The sequence below is a fragment of the Lygodium microphyllum genome, chromosome 21 (genome assembly GCF_053477565.2).
Source record: "Lygodium microphyllum isolate KBCC chromosome 21, Lygodium_microphyllum_v1.1.10, whole genome shotgun sequence".
Taxonomy (NCBI): domain Eukaryota; kingdom Viridiplantae; phylum Streptophyta; class Polypodiopsida; order Schizaeales; family Lygodiaceae; genus Lygodium; species Lygodium microphyllum.
In genome coordinates, this window is record NC_141155.1 from 52,995,669 (window position 1) to 53,014,542 (window position 18,874).

The following is an 18,874-nucleotide window of genomic DNA, read 5'->3' on the forward strand; positions in this document are numbered from 1 at the left end:
GCAGGTTGCATCCTGCTCAACTCCCACTTATCATTTTGACCACTTAGGTCACTTACAGGTCATTTTAGTCCATTATTTCAGGTCCCCCATGAACCTAGTGGACTTTTGGTACTTTTCTTTATTTCTAACCAAATTTTCCACTTGAACCAATGTGACTTAGCTTGCAAATTGTCAATTCTAGCTGATCAAGTTGTGGGTTTCCATAGACTTAATTTTTTATCAATATACATGGTACAACTGAAAATTGTATGACAAATACAAAAGAACTTATGTAACTAAGTGATATCTAAGTTGGTTGTTGGGTAACAATGACTGAGTTATGTATGAAAATTCCTCATATAAGTCCTAGTAAAGTTCTTCTGTGTTCATAAGAATTCCATGATTTACATTATGAACAATAAACTTTCTGACAACGTGTCTTTGGATGTGAGGCATACTGCCATGTGCCCAAGGACAAGCATAATAAGCTATATCCTAAGAGTGTTAAATGCATTTTCCTTGGCTATGGAGATGCAGGTGAGATGGGTTACCACCGTTGGAATCCACAAGCACAGAAAGTCATCCACAACCATGATGTAGTCTTCCATGAAGACAAGATGTATAGGCAACTTGAGAAGGTGGTCGAGATATGCAAAGTTATATTCCAGGAGGAGGGACGTGCTCCTGTTGCACATCCAATTGGACAGCCTACAACAGCAGTTCGTACACATGGCCAGGGTGTTGGACATGATGTTAGAAATGCAGCAGAGCCTGTAGCGAGATGGTCTACTAGAGATAGATGTCACCCTGATAGATTTGAGCCCTCGATGCATTACATCTTGGTTACAAATACAAAAGAGCCTCTCACATATGATGAGGCTATGCGCAGGGGTGATAGTCACTTCTAGGAAAGGGCTATGCAGTCTGGGATGGACTCTCTACATAAGAATATGACTTGGGATTTGGTTGCATTGCCTAAGGGCAAGAAGGCTTTGCCGTGAAAATGGGTGTACAAGCTGAAAAGTACCCCTGGAGACCCCAAGCCAGTTTATAAGGCAAGACTTGTTGCTAAGGGTTTTAAATAGGAGTATGGAGCTGACTTTGATGAAATCTTTTCTCTTGTGGTCAACATGACCACCCTATGCTTAGTTTTAGCCTTAGTCATGCAGCTTGACTTGGACATGTATCAGATGGATGTCAAGAGTTCATTCTTGCATGGGGATTTTCATGATGAGATTTACATGGAGCAACCTAAGGGCTTTGCAGAACCTGGCAAGGAGCGCCTAGTGTGCAAGTTGAATAAAAGTCTTCATGGCTTGAAGTAGGCACCTAGGGAGTGGTATCATAAGTTTGATGCCTTTATGTAGTCACAGGGCTACAACAAGAGTGCTATGGATCCGTGTCTTTACACAAAGACAACCCATGATGGATCATTGCTTATTTTGGTACTTTATGTAGATGAGACCTCTCACATTCTTGGTATGCGTATTAAGTGTGACAGGCATGAGGGACTACTCTACCTCTCACAAAGGGAGTACATTCATAAAGTGCTTGAGGATTTCCGCATGTAGGACGTGAAGCCTATTGGTTGTCCATTACCTTCTTATGTGAAGGTCTCATAGGCCGACTGTCCACAGACAGATGAACAGAGGGACAAGATGGCCAAGATCTAGTAGAAATCATCAGCAATATGATCAAAATGAGGAATTCAAATGAGATAAAACACACAAGCTCCAAGAAAGCTACGAACCTCCAAAGTAGAAGAACAAGTCTCTGCAATCTTCTCTATGGCATCAACATGTGCAGGAGAAGGCTTCTTGCCATAATATCCACATATATGTCCAACAATCAAAACCTCTCTACCACCAAAAATTGATTTCAACCCCGAAGGGTCAAATTCACTTCCTCTAGCTTGCAAAGAATCCTCTCAACATCTCTAATATGTGCAGCCACAATGAACTTGCATCCATGATCATCTAAAGTATCATCCTTCTCTTTTTCCAAACAACCTTTAATAGGCAGATCATCAATGAAAGGCATGGTAAGCTCTGGAATAAAATCTCATAAGAACTTATTCATCCCATTCATCATATGGGGAACCAAATTAGTAGCTCCTTGCAAAAGCATATACATTCAAACAAGGCCTAAAGGTGTCTTCATCGTAGTTAAATCTCTGCTCTCAAGGGCAAGCTGGAACTAGTCATATCTAGAATAAAGATCACCAAGTGAATAGATAGCAAGTCTAGCAAAAGATTTTGCAAACTCATCCACAATAGGTCCTGCACCAACATTTTGAATAGTGACCTTGTTCACGGGGTGTAAGTCTTGTATGAATCTGAGTGTCCCATTCTTCTTAGGAACTATGAACCATCTATTAGAATATGGAGCTAAAGATAGTTCTATAATTCCCATCCTAATCTGCTCATTCAAAAGCTCCACCAATTTAGGCAAGTGAGCTCTAGGCATAGAATAGGTCGTAGATTCCAAGAGACATGTGGAATGGTAAAAATAACCATAGGCATGACAATCCTAGGATCTGAAAGGTGAGAAGGACTGAAGCTTTCTTGGAAGAGCTATGGTGGGAGAGCAAGAGCAAGAAAGAGAGCAAGAAAGGAAGAGCTATGGAGGGACAGTCTTTTTATTCTTTATTCTTTTATCTAGTTCATTACACTACAACAACCCATAGATGCTTAATCTACTCATGACAAATCATGGTTATTAAGCCTTTACAACTACCTTTCGAGTTATGCAAGTTACACGATGCAAAGTATGACTTCTTCCTAATGATGTCCATGCTTACTGTTCCGTTCAAAGTACTAGACACAGTAGCGGTACCTTGTTTTGGAGTGTCGAATTAGCGTTTACTCTGGATAACCCGTTCATGTTGATGGTGGCATCTTTGCATGATCCTCCTTCCGTAGTTGCCACCTTCCTGATTACTTGCGAGAGTTCATACTTCGGGGCCATTTCGGAGCTTGGAATATGACTTCACTCCTCTCGGAGGACTCCTTGATGCCGGAGTTTCCTATGCCTTGTCTTGACTTTCGTGATCTCTTTGTCAACTAGAGGCAGTTGATGGAGAGATCTTGGGGAGTGGCAATGGGGAGAGAGGGTACTCAAGCCTTCACCCAAGGAATGAATTGCTCTTGAGACTCCTCTCTCTCACTCACTCACTCACTCACTCTCTCTCTCTCTCTCTCTCTCCCTTTCTCTCTAAGTTTCCCCTTCCCTCTCCCTCTCTCTCTCTCCCTCTCTCTCTCTCTCCCTCTCTCTTTCTCTCTCTCTCAAGTTTGGTAGCAGGGGAAAAATAAGAGATTATCGTGTTTCTCTTTTGCTTAAGGAGGGGGGAATTTATAAGGGGTGAGGTGGGTAATAATGGGGGGGGGGGAGGCACTACAACAAGGGCCCATTAGCTCCACTTCAACTGCATGTGCACCTATCGCCATGCAGCTCAAAAAGGAGGGGTAGCGGGGGGGTTGGAGGTGGCACACATGTGCCCCTCCTCCCATCTTCATTAATGTCCACACGCTGATCGTCTTCTTCATTGTTATCCTCATCTTTGCTATCATCACCTATGACTCTCCATTGACTCATAGTCGTCTCCTCCCTCACCTTCATTGTCTCTGAGTTCAACTCCCCCTCCCTCCACTAGTTGGCGGCACTGACGGGGGGGGGGGGGGGGGGGACGTTAAATTTTTTTTTTTTTAATTTGGTTAAAGAGGGGGGAGAATCTTACGGCGATGCCAGAATATGACAGATAAAATCCTCCAACATTGCAATTGGAATCCTATTTCTCAATCCTTTTACATTAACATACTAGCTTCTCTTCTAGGACTTCTCACTAGTCATCCTAGTACCTCTTGCTTGCAACAAGTTACTCTTAGCATGAGTTCCATGGGATAAGCACTCGTTTGCAATAATGTTAACCATGAAGAACAAAAGGCCCATAATTTTTGTAAACTGATTTCATGCAAACATAATTTAGATTGAGAGTTGGGCTCCCTCCCATGAAATTGTATCTGATCAAGTAGCACCATATGGTCACAATCTATATTAGTTAAAGTTTTGGACTAATATTAACGTCTAGGTGCATAAAATAGAAGGTAATTTTGCCCACAAGGTGAGAAAAAGGGGGTGGATGCCCAAGGGGGATAGGGAAAACTTAACCCTAGAGTTCGTAGATAAAAGAGATGGAAACTAATGGAAAAAGATACTCGATTGACTTAAGAGTGAGAGTGAAGGAGAGAGAGAGAGAGAGAGAGAGAGAGAGAGAGAGAGAGAGAGAGAGAGAGAGAGAGAGAGAGAGAGAGAGAGAGAGAGAGAGAGAGAGAGAGAGAGAGAGAGAGAGAGAGAGAGAGAGAGAGAGAGAGAGAGAGAGAGAGAGAGAGAGAGAGAGAGAGAGAGAGAGAGAGAGAGAGAGAGAGAGAGAGAGAGAGAGAGAGAGAGAGAGAGAGAGAGAGAGTGTGTGTGTGTGTGTGTGTGGAGTGAGGGACATGGCAATGAGAAGATTCTTGCATCCTTTTCCTTTCTTCTCCATCCTATCTCTTTGATGAGTGCAAAAGGAGCAAGAGCGTGAGTTGAGAGTGTGGGAGTGAGAGATGCAGTTCATGAAGCTTTATTCTTCTCTTCATCTCCTTGAGCTCATCATTGTTGGTAACTCCTCTCATTCATAGTAGGTAAGAGTAGAAGAAATATTGAGGGGAAAGGCACATGCATGTGGATTGGGGATGTGGCTTGTAGATGCAATAAGTACAACATGGCAAGTATAGGTGAGTGTGCTCTCTCATCGTATCTGGAGATAGGTCCATGTTGCATGTGAGTAGGTTAGGTGATTCATGCAATTGATAGATTGTGACCCTTAAATAAATTAGAGTGTGTCCAATGGTCCCAATTTCAAGCTCATAAAGTGTGATAGAAAAGTAGTTTACAAGGATTTAACATAGATACTTCTAGAGGTTATAGGTGCTTCTTACTACCTGGATAGGTAATTTGTAAGTACCTAATCTAAACTCTTCCAATAATTCTATAAATTCATTTGAAATATGCCTAGAATAGGTACTTTATAGCACTTACGTTTTTCAATAACAAGATATCTAGATGCTTGTCAATTATAATAAACCTAGGTAACATGCCTAATTAAATAATAGTACCTATGTGTACTTTTGTAGATCCATTGTATAGCAATTTTCTTAGTAGCCTATAGGTATTTGTACTAAACAACTTTAGAATTTTTATTCAATAGACTTTTAAAATGTTTTTACACCACCCATATACTTGCTACTAAGTTCTAGAACTTAGACATATACCTATAATACATCCACCTTTGACTTGATAGTGGACATAGTCTTGTCTAATCCAAGTAGCACCAATGCATCAAAAATTACATACATCCAAACTGCAACCTCTCTTACAACCTCTAAGTCCCCAAACAAGCTTCATTCATTTGATGGTCCTTTTCCTTTATATTTTTCAACTTTGGATACAAGCATAGCAAATGAAAATCAGTAATCTTTCATCTATAGTAGTAGGTCTCACATCTCTTTTGTAGCTTTACTTGTTTCTTACACCTTCAATCTTGATTTTCTTTCTCTTTATCATTTGTTATACAAGAGCTTTAGCTATCTTTGTTCATATGGTAATAGAGACAGGCACAAGGATTTTGGTGCAAGTCATTGATTCATTTTAATACATGTCTCGTCTCAAGGGGCACTATCCATATGCTACAAAGGATTAGTTGTACCATTGTCGACTTCAATCTAGGTGTTCAATTTCTATTCAATTCCCCCAAATAGCCTCTTGCAATGCTCCATAACTTTCTCTACAAAAATCACACACACGACCAAATGACCAATGGGGTTTTTCTAGGCAACTCAATATTACTCATCTATAAAGAGTAGTGTAGACTTGCAAGTAACATTATTATTGACAAGGAGGCTAGAGTGAGTGATAGCCAGCCCCCCCCCCCCCCCCCCCCCCCAGCCATGCCCAATGACTAATAGATGTAGGATGTAAGATAATTGAGGAGGGGAAGTTATTCAGAATTCTTGGAATCCCCATGGGTTTTGGGGTTTCTATTTAACAAAGATAGGAATGGATCTTGGACAAAGTGAAAAATAAACTAGAATTCCTCAAAGAACTTTAGTGCTCTTTTATAGGTAGAGTCATAGCTCTCAAACACATCCTCATTCCATCTACTATCAATTTCTTATCCTCTTGGAAACCTCTAAGGTAGGGTTTTAAAAACTAGAATAGCTAGCAATGAATTTTTTCTGGTCAAGAAACACTGATACTATCAAATTTCTCAACGTAGCATGGAAAGATTGTACTCTAATCAAAGAAGAGGATGGGCTAGGTATACCGAACGTAATCAAGTTAGTTAAAAAGATGGCTACCAAATGGGTAGTTTAGAGCTTTCCAACACAAGCAAGAACACTGGGCCATACTAATCCAAAATAGTTGTTCTAACTTTCCTTTGGAAGGGTACTTGAGATGGAAAGGAAATAGAGCATCACAATAGCTTTTAGCAAAGCTAAATTTGTGGCTAAAGATGCTGAAATGTGATGAAAACTACATGGAATACATGGTTTCCCCAAAAATAAAAATATTCCTCTCACCAATGCCCAACTTCACCCTACCTTGGAGCCCTCAAGACCCCATCTAGTTTACTACCTTCCAAGGGTAATAAATCAAGAGATGCTTTCCAAGTCCCATAAACTATTTAAAAGAAGTCACAAATCATAGGAAGATATTTGGGACTACACTCAAGGAGATTGAAAAGACCAAGGAGCCCTTAGGATGAATTTCCACATCTCGAATGAAGACTACTAATTGTCACTACAAAGAAATGAATGTTGGGGTCCCCATCTAAGCAAGACCATCCAACTCTGCCTTGAATTCAACCATAAGGGAATATATTGGGATAATGACAAATCACTGCTACCCATACAAAACAACATCCAAAGATCCCAAAAACTCTTTCATAAGCTTTAAATGAGATGGATTTTAAATTGGAATGGCTTCCACTAGTCATACAGATTCTAGATTATATGATCCAAAAGCATACAACCTAAGGCCTCTTGCTTAATGTGTTTCATACTACTAAAATCTATCTAGACTAATAGTAGAGCCCATAAGATAGGAATTAGAGTTCATATATGCCAAAGATGCAAGAAAGACATTGAAACAATCCCTCACTTGTTCTTCAATTGTGAAGCCAATGCTAATGCCATTTTTTGTTGTAGGTTATGATAGCTCCCTACCACACCTAACCACAATAACTTGGAAAGAAGTAATTCTTAGAGATATTTATGTGATCCCCCTAGTGATTTGGAACTCCCTGAGAGAAGTGTCTATCTTTGGTAGACATGGAATAGCAAAAATAAAGTAGTATACGAACAAATGTATATTGATTCCTTTCATAGTACTAAAACTAAAATCTTGCTATAGGTTTCAACTATTGGGGAAAAACTAGAGCTTGATCATTCCAAAGTTCTAAAGAAGAATAAGAAAGGAACAAGGATAGATGAAAACAAAATTGAATATTTGGACATTAGAAAGTTCATCATCCATTAAAAAAGGAGACTCGTAATGGAGAAGAGAGAGCATATGTTCACTCAACTCTTTGAACAACCAAGGCAAGGAATGCTAGAAAACCTTTGTTAGCATGCCCTTAATGCTGATCCCAAATAATTTCCTACTAGTGTTGTAAAGGACTTCTCAAATACTATAGATGCTTGTGTTTAGAAATATGTCTATGACAATAAGCTTTAGGATGGGCTACCTATAAAAAAGTCCAACTTTGTAATATTCTCTCTCATTTTTAATATAAATTTTTATTGTCTTCAAAGAAAAAACTTTGATCATTTATCACTTATGCAGTTAAGTATAGTTAGCCACTCAAAATAGTGGATGTCTTGGTGAAGTTTTCCTTCTACGTTTAGCCCATGATCTTTATGAACTTCATCTCTAGTGAAACAAAATACCTTAGATTTGGATTAAAAAATTTACTTGCCCAAAAAAACAATGATGATTATCTTAACATGTCATACATCATGACAAAAAACCCATTGAACATTAGCTGCTATGGAGAAATTTGTGGAGCTCTCTTTGACTTGATCATATCAATGCTACTAGTGGAGTTGTTACTCCTTCACGTTAAGATCTTCTTAGGAGTAAATTTTTGTGGATCATTATATGACAAATGGAACAAGAACTAAGAATTACAAAACAACCATATGTTTGAGATCCTTTCGATGTCCACCCATATGTTTGTTTGACATCCTTATGTGCAGAAGTATTCCAAAACTCAAAAACAAACATAACTAAAACTATTTCAAATATCAATACCATTGTCATCAATCTTTCCATTCTAATTACAATATGTAGCCCCTATATAGATTCAATTTTCTTGCAAGTTTCATTGCCCTTATGTCTTTTTCATGCACAATTGTAAAATGCCAACTAACATGCAAATTTGATGCATCTCAAAACATGATATAAATTTTTGCTCTCATAAATCTTAATGAGGATACTTCAAAAGGGACATGCATATAAAACTACAATTCATTAGAGATGTGTAGAGCTATAATGTGGACTTCTAATTCTTCATCCTACTATGCATGGAATCGACCATAATAATCAAAGAGGTTGAATAACTTCATACGAGAATACATAATTTTACTTATGTATATGAAAGATAGTACTTAGATATAGAGTTTAGGTCAACATGAATTATATGCGGTGCAATTAACTTATGGTGATAGTTGTGATCTTCCTACAATGGTTGCTAATGGTTGCAACATCAAGAAGTCTTAGACTCCAAAATAGATGATGCTAATGGTGGCTATGAGAACAAGTATCATTTTGATTATTCCAAGTTTCTTGGAGGGATGGCCAAATTGCCCTCAAAGAGATAACTTTAGCACATTGAAGGTAGTAATGTAGGTTTGTGAGACTGAGTTTCAAAGACACAAATATGGATACACACCCCCCCACCCACATAGAGGAAAATCTAAAAATCCATGAAAAAGTTGTTCTTTTAACCTACCCAAAGACTTATTCTTGGAATCATTCTTGGAAGTATGTAATATTCTATAAAATATTTGATGTGTGCATATAAATTATAGTTAGTTTTTAAAAGAATTTAAAATACACCTCTACCATTCTACTTGGAAAGGTACAAACGTTGACCATGTCTCCATGCTTCCACCCACATAGCTTAAATTCTCTCTCTCTCTCTCTCTCTCTCTATATATATATATATATATATATATATATATATATATATATATATATATATATATATATATATATATATATATATATATATATATCTCATGTGTGTGTGAATATTACTATTGTCATGATGGTAATACTCCTCTTACTTCAACTCATCCCAATTAGGCTAATCTACCTCCCTTCATATTGTATCAACAATGGACTATCTATTTCTCACCTCAAAAACTACAGTATCAAATTTTTGCATTGGGATTAATCTAAAGGGTTTCTTTTGATCTTGAGGGTAATAGAGAGACCCGCTCTACTAGCTTCTGTGCTAAGTAATATTTACCATTCATTTTACACTAGACCAACGAAAAATTCTAATGTTTCAAGGTCAAAACTTTCATGGTTGGTATACACATAGAGATATGCATCATTAATAATAATGTAAATTTTCAATGCTTATTCCATGAGCTTTTTGAAAATGACTAATTTCACCTCTAAAATACCTCAAAATTTTATTACGATATTTTAGAGTTAGTGGTAGAATAGGATAATAATTCCTAATAGTGCTATAGGTACCTAACTTGATGCCTTTTTAGGGTGTACTAAGAAGAGATTATAGTGTTGTTTAGCTCTATAAATTGAGCTAAATTAGGGCTAAATCTAGCCTAAATTTGAGCTCAATTTATTTTCTCTAGCTTGAGGTAGTGCGAGGGTCAAACTACCTTCATGGGGCGATACTAGTTTTGGGCTAGATTTGAGATTTCAACACTAGATTAAGGCTATGGAAGGGTTGTGGACTGAGTATAATGGCATGTGAGCTTCTCATCTTACTAATTTTCAGCCATGGGGGTTTTTAATTATTTATATAAATATGGTTTGGCCATGTATTTAGGCTCATGGATTAGTTTAGGATTAGTGTAAGCAATTAGAACCAGTATTTAGAGGTTATGAAAGGTCACAATTGATAAATTATTATGAGACCAAGATAAGATTGAGAATCTGTTGATTTTTCTATGTAGAGGTGCAGTAAACGAGGTAGAAATGAGAGAGAGAGAGAGAGAGAGAGAGAGAGAGAGAGAGAGAGAGAGAGAGAGAGAGAGAGAGAGAGAGAGAGAGAGAGAGAGAGAGAGAGAGAGAGAGAGAGAGAGAGAGAGAGAGAGAGAGAGGTTATAGCGACTAATTTGTCGATATAAGCTTGCATCTTGTGTTGATTTTTGTGTTGTATATGCTTCTAAATTATGGATTTTTTGTGTTTTTTGCATATTCTCAACTTTTTACTATTTCTTTTTAGAAAATTGACAAAAAGCATGCTTCCACCCTCTAGATTGAGATTTAAATTATTATCTTATTGTGTTCAAACATATTCATGTCAAAAGGTCTCACAACTTAATTATTTTATGCCTAAAAGGTGTAAGGTATTTTGCTATGAGTTCATCTCTTGTAAAGTTATTCTAATGGTAGAAATAAATTGCTATAACAAAATCATGTGAGCAATATAATAACATTTATGAGATAGTATTGGGATAATGTAAAGTAAATGAAAATACATTACGGAGTGAATTCGAGTATAGATATACTATATATCCTTGTAAAAAAATCTAAATACATTGTAGAGGATAAAACTAACATAGTTACAATCATAAAAGAATGAAATTAACTTACAAAATCATATTAACTTGTCAAGTTGTGTAAAAATAATCTAGTTTCGTTAAGTAAAATAAGCTTTGGAATGGGTATATTATGCAAGTGTTCACAAAAAGACCACCAAACTCATTTTTTTTCTCAAGCACTATACAAAATTATGGTCCTCAACAATGAGACTAACACCGCCAAATGCATATCATATCAATAAGTTATCTCACAAGAATTCCCATTGAATGCAATATTATCACTCCAATTGAATCAAGGAATGAGTAGAAAGAAAATGAAAAGAAAAAGTGAACATTTTTTCTTTTTTTCTCATCCATAGATATCAAAACTACTCAAACTCGTCTCAAAATGATATTTCAACTACCTTGCCTAGGTTGGGAAGAAGTTTTGTCTTGGATCATAGGGCACCCCTTGAGCATCAATTCTACCTATTCTTCTCTCTTAACAAGCTATTTTGGGTGCTTTGCTACAATATCTCATTGTCCTAGTAATGTAACCAAAATGGAGACATTCACAATATTCCTTACATCTACAAGATAGCCTCACTCACTTCTTAAGTACCCTATGCCTCCAAATAAAGTGTGAGACTTGGAGATATTGTGAGATTATACACCTAAATCATCCTATGCTAAGGAAATAGAATCGATCATAGCAAGATCCAATATCTTACCTTAGAAAATCTTAGCTCTCACCTTGCATATTATGCACAAGTTAGAGATGTATAGATAAGAAAAAGAACCTTAAAATTACCTCAATGATCTCATAATTCATTTTGATGCCTCTTGAAGTTGCCTGGAACCTTTTCCCAACACTCCTTCCACATAAAACCTCCACCATCCTTGCTTGCATTGAATCACATGAGATTGTCTATTTCTTTTTTAATCTCCTTGAACATGCAAAAGCGTGCTTGAATACAAATCTTTTGGATTTAGGGTTAGGGTTGCATATGTTAGCACTATAAACTTATAGTAAGACAAAATAATCAATAGCATATACAATCAAAAGATAGAGTAGCTCTAGCAAAGCATATACATGTGTACAAGGAATATCCTACTAAAGGGAGAAAAAGTACTTGTGGTCCTAATTCTATGCACAATTCACTACTAAAATATGGCAACCATCAATAACATGTTTCATGAATAAAAACCTTCAAGTGATTAAATAGCTCAAAATTGACTTGTGACAAATATTTACTACCATTTGTGTAGCTTCCTTTAGATTGCAAAATTTATAAGTCAACCATGTATCAAGTAGGATAAACGAATTTTCTTATCATACTTGTGGTTGTTAATCAAAAGTTGATTGATCTCATAATACCTATATAACGCATGTCCAACTTGTGAATCAATGTTGCTCAATTGAAAAACTAGTGTTAATTGCCTTTGTACTTTTAAGATTGGTATTGAAGAAAACAAACACTAGAAGGTGATGAACTAATGTTCTTGATTTGAAAGGTTATGAAATCTTTCAATGACTTGAATGTAAAAGTTGAAATAGTTGACTTGGGAATACTTCTAGAAATATCCTTTCTAGAATAGTGATTTGTTCATAGCCACCTCAAGACTTTGAAAGTGTTTAAAAATTCAACATGGTAATGCTGACTAAACTTGAAAGTGTCGATTACCACTTGAGAACCATTGTGTGCCAACATGCTCTACTTGTAAGGACCATGAAGAGACGTGAACTATCTTGATTTGACCATGCTAAAAAGAAACATAGATAGAATCTCTTTCAATTAATCAACAAAGTAAAATACTTTTGTTCTAATCTTTAAAATGCAGTTTCATACTAATATAATTAGTAACTTTGGTCTAATTAGTTATTAGTGATAGTCAATGCTTCGAATATAGTGCACCCAAGTGCTTAGAAAAAGGCTTGTGCTTACAATGAGCTAATGCATCATCTTTTGTACAAGAAAGTTATTGACTCTCACAATCAACTTGTTGGGAGGAGACTCAAGTTATCCAAAAATCATTTGATCAAATTGAAATTATTGCTTCTAGTCAATATTTTTGGTTTGAAAATGCAACAAGTGTTGGTGAAAGCATTTTGCTTAAAGTTTTTCTATTTTTATCCCGCATCAACATGCTCCCAAAACAGTTACATTTTTGAAGCCATAACAATTTAATTGGATTAGATTCCCATATGGGGTATCTAAATTGTAGTGTTTTCAATGATATTATCAAGATCTTTGATATCTTACAAAGCCATAAAAACTTATTTGGCTCAAGGTTTCATTGTAAGATACCTACGACTTGGATTAAATTTTTATTACAAGGTATCCGAGTCTTAAGTCAAGGTTTCTATGTATGAAGAATCGCAACGATGGTGTTTTCCACAAATGTTGTGGGGGTCATCATACTTTTAGCTAGTGGATTATTTGTAAGAATAAGTATGAGTGTCTTTGTACCATCTAGGAGCAGTATTTTGTAAACCAATTTTGTTTATTATCTATCTCATTTGGAATAGTTTGAGAGGATGAATTTAACTTGATAAGAATCAAAATCTAATAATAGAAGGTTGATCAAGAATAGAGACTAGACTTAAGATTGGAACAAAGTTGAAAGACACAATTTGAGTTGACAAATATCATTATTAGAAAAAGACATGTGAAAAGGCTAGGATTTCCTTTACAACTCAACTTGATGTGAAACCTTCATTTGTTGTTATTAGATGATGGGAAGAAGAAGACAATAAATAAGGAAACAATCAAATGGTGAGGTTGAGATAAAAGCAAAAGGCAAAAGCATCAAAAAGTTACATGAAGACTTGATCCAAGGTAGTTTTCGTATTGGGGGGAAGAGGGGTGTTTTCAAAACTTTTCTTTCCTTGTACCAATTCACTTATTTTATTATTCAAGTACAACTTATTTCAAGTTCTTTTCAAGGCTAATGGCTAAAGAAGGCAAGCACCCATTGGATTGATTGCTTGAATAATGTAAATTGGTGAGCATCAATCAAGTCTGCGTACGGCTAAACTCAGAGCACATGGAAGACATATCGATTTCTTAATCCTACCTTCCTTTTAGTAATATTTATTAAGCTTAAGATTGACTTTTTCCAATGTATTATTTTAGATGCATTATAGCTAAAGTGAAAAGAACCTTGCAATTGGCAGATAAGGAGGGTTATACATTCACTCCCACCTAACTCAATTGAGAACAATGTGCCCCCTTTAGTTTACACCATGAAAGTGGTTTTCTTTGGCTGATTTGTAAAGAAAGTATGCCAAATGATTGCAAAAGGTAGTTTTGAAGCTTAATAATCTCAAAGAATTTGACACAACTTAAGAAGTTTCTTTTAAAACTTGCAAAAAGTGCTTACCAAACTTGTGAATACTAGTCAATCCTTTGTCATAGCATAGACACACATCCATCCTCCTAAAAGAGTGTGAGCTCTAGTTTTATCCTTTTATGTGAAAGTGGTCATGATTTCTCAACTCCAATCCTAACAATAATATAAAAAGGCACTCGACTAATTGGGTGCAACAATCCATAGGTTGGGATCATCAAGATCTTCATCCACTCACCTAGCATTCGTTAGTTATATAATTACCATCACTTTCTGTTTAGCATACATATTTCTTCTTTGCATCCTTAGCATTAGTTTATTAAAAGAAGATCCACAAATAGTCATTCCTTATTAAACTATTAAGATTTTATTTATGTAATAATATTTTATAAAATTTCTAATCACATTGGTTAAACAAAAATCTCGCTTAAGATTGAAGAGCCTAGTTGTCAGGACCTAAAACAAGCCCGATACTGGCTGTATGGCTCTAGCCGGTGGCCTCCTATGCTAGCCAAACCACGCTCACAGCCTTGTGGCTAGGAGTGTTTGGAGGTTATACACTACTCTAAATAAAGCATGCATTTGTATCGATTTCATTCCAACAATTTTGCCCTTCACGAATCCAACAGAGGGAGTATCCCACACATTCATGTGATCAACACCTCGATTCACATACACAAAGAGCTTCCCCTATTAGAATGGTGTGGCTCTTATGGCTCTCCTACACCTCGGGGATTGACCCCAGGATGTGACATCTTACACATAGAATACGAACGTTGTTGCATGTAATTTGTGTAGGGGGTACATGAAAAGTCACTCACCGCATGGACGCTTTGAGATGAGATAAGAACTCCACGAAATAAAACTTATCCACAAGAATTTTGAATGAGGAAAAAAAATTCTTGATTTTTTTAAAAAAAGGCAAAATATAGGTTCATAGATTTCGAATTGAGAGAGAAGAGAAGAAGGTGAGATGACAAAATTTTATGGAGAAATTTTGAGGAGTATAAAGCTCGACTCGAAAGCCTGATGTCGGAAAATTTTGTTGACGATCTTCAAAAATAGGTGAGAAGCTATCTTCATAGCGACTTGTGATGATGAAATCTTCGATGTAGGTGAGGGGCTTAAAGCTCATCCTCAAGCCTTCTCTCCCAAATTCGATGGCGGTCTTCAAAGAAGGCGAGGGATTCAAGCTCAACCTCAATCCTTACACACACTTGTTCTTTATGGCCCATATCTCATGAACTTAATGAAGTAGCGAGGAGCATTAAGATCGACTCAAGAGCTTCTCTTCACAATCTTCTTGGAGAGAACAAGGAGTATTCAAGGAGTATACCCCTCCTAATTCCCTCATACTCCTTTATATAGATTTTTCATTGAGGGGCTTTTTCTTTCATAGGTTGTTTTTAACACACGTGTAGTTTAAAGCTTTAAAGCTTTAAATATTTAAAGCTAGCTTTTAATGAAGGCTTTTTGCCAACTTTCGATCGCCTAATCTGCACGTTAGCAATCCTTCATCTTTGTCTTCCTTTCATGCTTTTCTTTTTGCTGTTGTATAGCTAACAACTGGATGTTTGATGAAACCTATGACCTCTCATCCTCAAGTAAGGAAGAGGTCCTGGATGATTTCAATCGAGCCAGTGGATTAGGGGAACTCCCCATACCAATCTTGTCCGCTGTCCAAACCGAGAAGGCACTAAACACACTACTGCAACAAAATTGGCAAGTTTCAACCTGCATTAAGTTGGAAGCTCTTGCAAGTTCTTTGCAGATTCGAAAGGAAGAGATGGATGATCCTCCTATTTGTATACCTTCACACCACTAAACACGTTATTCAAGCTAGGGTTTGGCAACTTCAAAGTCCCATCCTGGTGGGTAAACCGAATTACCTAAGCTCCAAGATGATTGTTCTCACTATTTATCCAAAGATAATCAGCTAGACCTTGTAATCCATCCATGCCATTGTATTACCTATGACACGCCATCCTGGCTCATCTTCCTACCATTCTATTCACCAACTTTACAATACTCTGCCCTCCAAAACGTCCTGCTATCTTTTTGCAGCCTGCATATTCACCAAGCATAAGCTAATATCCCAATCTTTGAAATATTTGTAAGCTATTTGATCCCTTGAGCCAACGTCCCATATAGCAATATCCCCCACATTTGTATCAACAATATGGTCTATTGAAGATGATGGAAATCCATGCTCATCGCACATGAGCCCTAGTTCAATGTTTGTGCCACTGTCTTTAGCAAGACATCAAGTGGATACATGCTTGGAAGATGGGTGGATACAGGCCCCATAGAGTAGCTGACCTCATCACCAGCCTATCCAGTGGAGTGAGCCCTCTTCATGATGTGCTTGGAATTTGCAAATTGGTAGTCAACAATAGAATTATTTACTAGAGGTGTCCTAGGCCATTTCAGAAGACCAAGCTACATTTGGAAGATGAGAATTTGCAACCGCAATCCAACAGCAATGGCTGTATGAAGGGCAGGAGGATTGGGAGTTTCTGCCATCCACCCAGCTAGAGCACTTGCAAATGAAGTAGATGTAGGGGGCGAATGGCCCATGCGCCAGTAGAGGGAATTCACCACCTTTGGACAAAGCACCATCAAGTTGATTGCTAGTGGGGGGTGGCACACGAGTTCCATTAGATGGTCCATAGCTATGGTCAACAAACAATGTTTTGATATTTGGATTGGGCCGAGAATTCTAATTACAAAGCTGATATTCCCAATTTAGGCTTTGATTAATCAGTGTCCTTAGTCTTGAAGCCTTTAGTCCAAGAAAAGTCAATTTGTCTCGAAACAGGGGATTGGCCTCTATATGCTTTTTAAGCTCTACAAGCATAATAGTTCTTGCCAACTTGGTGTCCCTATACTTAGACAACACTTTGGAATATTTCTCTTCACACTTGCAAGACATGGAACTTGTCTAAGGAAGGATCATATTGTGGCCTTTTGTCGAGACATCATTTGCACAGTCCTCGTCCAAATCCCTCATTATCGATCCAAATTCTTCTTATGCAAAGTTCAATATAAGCTCCTCATGCGGCTAGACCCATTAGTGTGGAGAAGGTAAAATTAACCTCTACAGCATCCTCAATGGTCAGCTATTTTAGTAGCCTTCTTGTTGGATCCATTTTCCCAAAAAGCTCTTCTTTTGTCGCTCTAGATCATTGTCATTGTAGTAGTAAGTTCCATGCTTTTCTTATTTAATGGTGACACACCAACATATATACAACCTTCTTTAAAGAGGGCTCTCTCTCTAATATCTTTCATCCCCAATGAATGCAAGTGACAAATGTAGCAATACTCCACTTGAATGTCCATGAAATGAGCGGATAACTTTTAACTTTCATAGACTAAACCAATTTTACTTTTGAAGAAACATATCATCTATAGTGGCAACATCCAAATTACAAGTCCCATGGGGAAAGTCCAAAACGAAGCTGATCTTTTTCTTGGATCCTTGAGTCTTCAAAATGGATACATTCATATGAACCAATTTTTCCATGCAATGTGCCTACCAAGAATATGCTTTGGAAGGTAATTCCATGCCAATCATTCATGTGGTTTGCATATTAAAATCCATGCAATGCAATCAATCAAATGATACTTCCACACAAAAATTATGAATGCATTGAAGAAATTGTGCCTCGCCTAACTACATGTTTTCGTGTGTAATGCAAATGGAAACAAAAAGACACACACAATGGAAAATAAATTCCTAATGATATTGGCTAATGTGTTCAAATTCTTGGCAAAAAATCCACCCTCAAGTTTGCAATAGTGGACGTGCAATGTCACAACATCCGCCCCCTCCAAACTTACACATCCTCCGAATGGGCCACAACTACCCATCCTCATCACTACCAAGCTCGACGGTGAATGTGATCTCATCTTCTGTAAAAGCATCTGCAATGATCATCTAGATTGCCGTCATAAACCAAAACCAAATCTCCCTTCTCTATCTCTTTAGGTCTCAATCTGTGTCTACTATCAAAGTGGTCTTTGTTGCAAATTCTGGACTTTTTGAGATTTTGAACTTCTATCTCAATATCTTCAGCTCTTCGCTTTAATTGACGAATATGAATAGCCAAAATATCCTCTCTAGTCATCCCTTTTGGCCTACCACAGTAAAGCACTCCAAGTAAGTGTGCAAGTCTATGTAGGCATGACTGGGTTTTTCCCATATATCAACTCAGCTAGCATATAACTTGTCGTCACACTATGAGTAGTGCGATCAACCCGTAAGGTGTAAGGCAACAACCTAGGCCACTCTCCATTGCATGCTTTGGCCAAAGGCTTTCACAATCAGAGGATGGCCTCTTTTACTCTTCACGTTGCCTTTTGGATTATATGCCAAAGTCAAAGCAAGTTTAATGCCAAGGCGAGAGAAAAACTCCCTAGCATCATCAGCATCCAGCTCACCTCTATCTATAGTAGTTTTTCCAATACATCCATACCTGCAAATAACATCCTCCAATAGAAACTTACAAACCATTGAAGTAGACTTCATCCATAATGCCCTTCCTTCAACTTGATTTGTGAGTTCTTCTCATGCCAAAACAATCTAGTGCATCTACCATAAACCAACATGCATAGTAATCAAATCAAGAACCCACTTGTAGTGAATACATAGCGGGTAGGTAGGATGAAGCTCATCTCTATGCCTCACTGAAGAGAACAACTGACAATCGGGCATGTCTCAACAAATTGTG

General features: G+C 37.3%; 1 pseudogene; it reads right to left on the bottom strand.

The window, feature by feature from the left end:
• Positions 1 to 16,194: 16,194 nt before the first annotated feature.
• Positions 16,195 to 17,001, bottom strand: LOC148018007 (protein TOPLESS pseudogene; annotated as a pseudogene).
• Between the last annotated feature and the right edge of the window lie 1,873 nt (positions 17,002 to 18,874).